Source organism: Cyprinus carpio, chromosome A3 (genome assembly GCF_018340385.1).
Source record: "Cyprinus carpio isolate SPL01 chromosome A3, ASM1834038v1, whole genome shotgun sequence".
Taxonomy (NCBI): domain Eukaryota; kingdom Metazoa; phylum Chordata; class Actinopteri; order Cypriniformes; family Cyprinidae; genus Cyprinus; species Cyprinus carpio.
Window position 1 is genome coordinate 4274065 of NC_056574.1, and position 6356 is coordinate 4280420.

Genomic DNA, 6356 nt, shown 5'->3' on the forward strand with positions numbered 1-6356 from the left:
CAACCGTATTGCTGAATTATAAAGGCTTAAAAACGCTCAATATAATCATAATAAATAATAATTTAAGCTTCATTGTAGATGGATATACACATTTTTTTTCTTGTTTCGTGCTGGAGTCGAGTCTGCAAATGAGCCCCCCTAAAATAAAAACTCCTATAAACGCCCCTGACTTCCGGAACATTTTCTGTGAGTCTGTAGCTTACATTTACAATCCTCACATCAGTAAAACATATACCATCAGTTAAGCCAAAGGTAATTAAATTAGTAATGAACATGATGTTCTTGCCAGTAAAACACGTCATCATAGAGAGAAAGTAGCTGCAAACAGAGGGGAAGTTATAATTTGTTAAAGATTAGAGGCACATCCATTAAAATCCATCGTTTATAATAAATACTAGCAATATTTAGTTAATAAAAGGTCGATTTTTGATTTCGCGTGGTGACTTTAACGACTTGCCACCACCCATAACATCGTTGTGTTTCCCAAGCTCGTGCAGTCTCACATGTGAAATACATTATCTGAAGGCAAAGGCTAATCGAATTTAGAGGAGCTTTTTATTATAAAGCCGAATGTTTTTGAAAGCGAGATACCAAGCCCAAGCGCGAGCGTCTCACACCCATTAACAGCGACACATATAAAGCATGCTACTATAAAACAAGCTATTCGACAGGTTTGTGAAAGAAACGTGCAGCTGTAAGCGATTATACTCACAGAACTCTTTCCTTCTGCTCTGTTTATGCGGTAGATCCGTGGATGTAGGATGAAGAGGAGTTCAGATGAAGAAGATGCTGGAGAACAGGGTTGTGCTGCACTTGAGGCGGTTGCTACATGTGTCCTCATAAACTCTCATTGGCTCTGTCGTCTTTCATATTCATGATAGGAAACATGTTCGTATTTCTATTTTTCAAGTCTGTGTGAACTGGAAGCATGTAGAAGCATATAATAATAATAATAAAAATAATAATAAAAAAAAAAAAACTTGCGTTTCTAAATGGTTGTGAAGGAGTGGTTTGCCAAATTAAGCTGTTCTTTAGGATATATTACAAATGAGCCCACAATATTTAACCAGAATTATATTGTTTATATCCAGCTCTTCGGGTAGAGAGAGGAAGTGTTAATTAAATGATTTATAAAATGTGGATTAGTTAGCATAGCCATAGTACGACGAGAAATAAATCAGTATAACTTGCGGCAATGTAGTTTGGTGGTTTGCGGGGAGATAAATTAAATTACCAAACAAACTGACGGTGAAACTCGCGGACGCGGCGCCTGAGCTCACACACACACACACACACACTTCCTGTAATTCAAGGCTTTTCCTGTAGAGCAGAGTTTACTTTCAGTTTCACTTTAGCAGAAACACATCAGCATCTGAGTTTCTTTCAAAATAATGAAGACAGAAGGGATGTGTGTTAATATTTCTTGCTTAGAATTTTACATTTTTAAGAAAACAATAGTAGAGACAACCTTCCTTCCCGAATACGTAACACACATTGTTTTATTTTAAGAGCTGTAGACAGACTCATATCGATTTAATATTGAACACTGATATTTACTACATCAAAAAAAGAAAAAAAAAAAAAAAAAAAAACAAAAAACCTTTTTTTCTGTGATTCAAAGTATATTGTCCTCCCACATAGCATAGACTAAAGGGCACTATATACACTTAAATTGTTATAATTAACTTGGAGTCCCAGACCTAAGGTTTGACTCTTTTTAAAGAAGACTATCTGCATTTTATTGTAGAATCATTTCTAAAATTTGAAAGTATCAAAAAGTTATAGAAGTTTAAATTTATCAGGTAAAAAGAAAAAATGCACTGTAGTGGCTAGCATGCACTGTTCTAATTTTATTTCTATTTTCCTTATAAAAATAAATATTTTTCATAACAAGTTTTACACTAAAAATTGTTATAAAATTAAAGCCTTGTCTAAATAAATTATATTCCAAATTTGAAGTTGATATAAAAAAAAATAAAAAAAAACACTGAAACTTTTTTATGCATTTTTCTGTCACAAATGTCTACCTTTCTGTCAATATTACTACTTCTATCACTTCTACTACTCAAATAATGAAAGATCTTTAGCATCTAGTTTTAAAACTCGAGACCGCGTTAAAATGATTATGTAACCTGTCAAGATTTTTATAAAAAGTTTTGATTGTAAAATACTGTAATACATTTACGTAATATATGACATACACTGTACCACTTAGGAGAGAGACTGGCCAAAAAATTAAAAGTACTTACTCCGTGGTGTAGCATGAATATCTGATTTCAAAATAGTTTTCTACAGGATGAATTTTGAGGTTTTAAGCTTTCTTAAATGGTAATGTAACTAACTCCATCTTCTTGCTACATTTGTAAGCAGCTGTTAAGATCTGTTTGAGGGGTAGTTAGTGTTAAATTGTCTAGATCACTGCTGTGTAACTGCTCCCAGAATTCCCAACTCCAAGCGCCCGTGTTTCTGGCAACTCCTGTTTTAGTTGTGCTTTTAGTTTGGTTTGAAGGTTTTGGTAGAATAGGTGTGTATTGAAGTAAATAAAAGGCATTCTTGGAACTGTTTCACATTTTTGATTGTTTCGATGAAAGAAGCTAAAAAGAAATGCAGAGAGAAAGAAGCAGGTAAGCATTTCATGAGGAGTTCATGAGGAAACATCTGACATTTCCTTCCTCTGTTTGTTCTCTGTTTCCATCATTTAACATCTGATGAACGAGAGACTCGCTGAAATATGGTGAAATTACTCCATATTTCTGTTTTTACTTCTTTCAGAAACATTAGGCCATTTTATTTATTCAAATGATCATTTCTGAAGTCACAGTTTAGCAAAAGTAAACTTGAAAAAAGAAGGAAAAAAGAAAATGGCAAATTGTTAATTTATGCGGCGAGCTGGAAAAAAATGAAAAAATTAATGTTTGCTCTCATTCGTGTATTTGGCTCCATGTTGTCTGAAAACTGAATGTGAAGCGCTATAATGACCATGTTCTGACTAGAGGGGAAAACACTATTGTTTTGTAAAAAGATGCTTTACAAAACAATGCTTCTTACTTTGCAGTTTCCTCCACTTTATTAGCATTATTTTTAAAAAAAACCTTTACATTTGAACTCCTCCCCGTTTTTTACAAACTATTGGAATGAACAGCTGTAGGAATTAAATTTAAACTTTATTTTGTGGTAATCAACAGCTTAAACTCAAACTATTAAACACATTTCAGTGTGAATCTACCGATAATGTCACGTTGTTTCACAACAATCTGCGAACAATGAGAGCAGTGTGTATAATTTTCTACAAAAAAAAATGTTTAATATTGCATGAGATAAAACAAACGAATGAACATTAAATAATGTAGATTGAGAGTGGAAATCTTCCCTCTTTGTGCTGAGTGTTCATCATGTGTTTGTGCTGCCCTCATGTGGACAAACACACGAACTGCTGGGCTTGAGATCTGTGCTGTAAACACTGCTGTGTGTGTGTGTGTGTGTGTGTGTGTGTGTGTGTGTGTGTGTGTGTGTGTGTGTGTGTGTGTGTGTGTGAGAGGTTCTGTGTCAGTAATGATGAGGCTCGTCGCAGCCCCAGTCCTCATAACTCCCATCCGGCGATACTGACGAATGATGATGGGGATCTTCCTGCTCCTGATCAACACAAACAACATTAAAACATTACACCACACATTACAAACAAACACATTCTGAGACTGTGTCAGTGCTGCTGTAATGTAGTAACGTGTGTTTTTTGTTGTACTTTTGAGTTCTTTCATGGCGATCTGCAGTGGATCCGTCTCTCCTTCCAGCTCCACCATCACTGGTGCACACATCCTGTCATACAGGAAGTGATGTCACTGATGATTTATGCAGCATTATGCGCATTTAAATAAAACACAAATATAAAGCTGCTTTCGAAACAATGTTTCTTTTAAAGAAGTGCTATACACATAAAATTGACTGGCTTTTATTTATACTGATGTTTTTATGGTAAAAAAAACTAACAATTTAGAAATAAAACTATTAAACATTTTTGTTAATTGAAATAAGACTGAAATAAAACGTAAATATTGGATGGAAAGCAAACTAAATGGAAATTATAAATGCTCTCTTTGCAGCAACTTTGCATTTGAAATTAAAATAAGTTTAAGTGCTACTACGACTGATACTAAAAAAAGAAGTTTAACAAAAATGACAAATGCACACAATAAAATCTTATATAATGAAATAATAAATACAGTAACAGTATATTAATAATACTAATATGATACTGCTGTGAAAATCCCAAATTCAGTATCTCAGAAAATTTGAATATTGAGAAAAGGTTCAATATTGAAGACACCTGGTGCCACACTCTAATCAGCTAATTAACTCAAAACACCTGCAAAGCCTTTAAATGGTCTCTCAGTCTAGTTCTGTAGGCTACACAATCACTGGGAAGACTGCTGACTTGACAGTTGTCCAAAAGACGAGCAAAGAGTGGACTGCAGCTGGAGTCAGTGCTTCAAGAACCACTACACACAGACGTATGCAAGACATGGGTTTCAGCTGTCGCATTCCTTGTGTCAAGCCACTCTTGAACAACAGACAGCGTCAGAAGCATCTCGCTTCAAAAAGGACTGGACTGCTGCTGAGTGGTCCAAAGTTATATTCTCTGATGAAAGTAAATTTTGCATCTCCTTTGGATATCAGGGTCCCAGAGTCTGGAGGGAAGAGAGGAGAGGCACACAATCCACGTTGCTTGAGGTCCAGTGTAAAGGGTTTTCCACAGTCAGTGATGGTTTGGGGTGCCATGTCATCTGCTGGTGTTGGTCTACTGTGTTTTCTGAGGTCCAAGGTCAGCGCGGCCGATACCAGGAAGTTTTAGAACACTTCATGCTTCCTGCTGCTGACCAACTTTATGGAGATGCAGATTTAATTTTCCAACATGACTTGGCACCTGCACACAGTGCCAAAGCTACCAGTACCTGGTTGAAGGACCATGATATCCCTGTTCTTAATTGGCCAGCAAACTCGCCTGACCTTAACCCCATAGAAAATCTATGGGGTATTGTGAAGAGGAAGATGTGATATGCCAGACCCAAGAATGCAGGAGACCTGAAGGCCACTATCAGAGCAACCTGGGCTCTCATAACACCTGAGCAGTGCCACAGACTGATCGACTCCATGCCACCCCGCATTGCTGCAGTAATTCAGGCAAAAAGAGCCCCAACTAAGTATTGAGTGCTGTACATGCTCATACTTTTCATGTTCATACTTTTCAGTTGGCCAAGATTTCTAAAATCCTTTCTTTGTATTGGTCTTAAGTAATATTCTAATTTTCTGAGATACTGAATTTGGGATTTTTCTTAGTTGTCAGTTATAATCATCAAAAATTAAAAAAGAAATAAACATTTGAAATATATCAGTCTGTGTGTAATGAATGAATATAATATACAAGTTTCACTTTTTGAATAGAATTAGTGAAATAAATCAACTTTTTGATGATATTCTAGTTATATATACAGCACCTGTAGATGTTGTGTGAGGGTCAGAGGTCACTCACGCGATCTGCAGAGCTCGTGTTCCCAGCACTGCATTTAGTCATCATGTATTTGAGTGGTGATTCTCTTCTGATTGGCCTGCTGTCCTTCACCCGCCGGCAGGATCTGAACGTTCTCCTGATCCTCCTGCACACACACACACACACACACACACACACACACACACAGAGAGAGAGAGAGAGAGAGAGACACACACACACACAGATGAGTCTGTCTGTCACTGATGCACTTCACCAGTCAAGCTGTAATTGAGAGTCTGAGCTGAAAAACTATAAAGACTACACTATTCTCATTCAAAATATTAAACTCACATGTAGCACAAAGAGAATCATTCATAATGTGACAATACAAGGAAGCAAATCGTGCTGATCCCAAAACAGACTTCATTTAATGCGAAATACTTTGATCTATAACCCTAACACACACACGAAGATATGAACCCTGTTCTCACATCCTCCGCGTTCTCCAGATCATCCAGAGCCTCCTCGTCTTCAACATCATCGAAATCTCCGTCGTCGAAACTGAGCGACGATTAAACACAGGATTCAGATTCAGACACACTGCAGGATTATAAAGATCTCACACTCACAAACATTACACGACAGCAAACACTCAGAAACGCGCGGGGAACTCACTTGTCTTCGTTGTCAGACATTATTGCTGTCTCGTGTGTCGTGAAAACGATTTAATTGTTAAGCAGCTCGTAGATAACTGCAGTTTATTGTTGTGTCTTGTCTTGTCAGCATGGAATGAACTTCCGGCGGTGCTGCAGCTCTCTGGCAGTCCGTACAGAAACACAACGCGATAACACTGACTCTCCCCACATATGCA

General features: G+C 37.0%; 1 pseudogene; it reads right to left on the minus strand.

The window, feature by feature from the left end:
- Positions 1–3546: 3546 nt before the first annotated feature.
- On the minus strand, positions 3547–6320 carry LOC109061245 (annotated as a pseudogene).
- Positions 6321–6356: the final 36 nt, after the last annotated feature.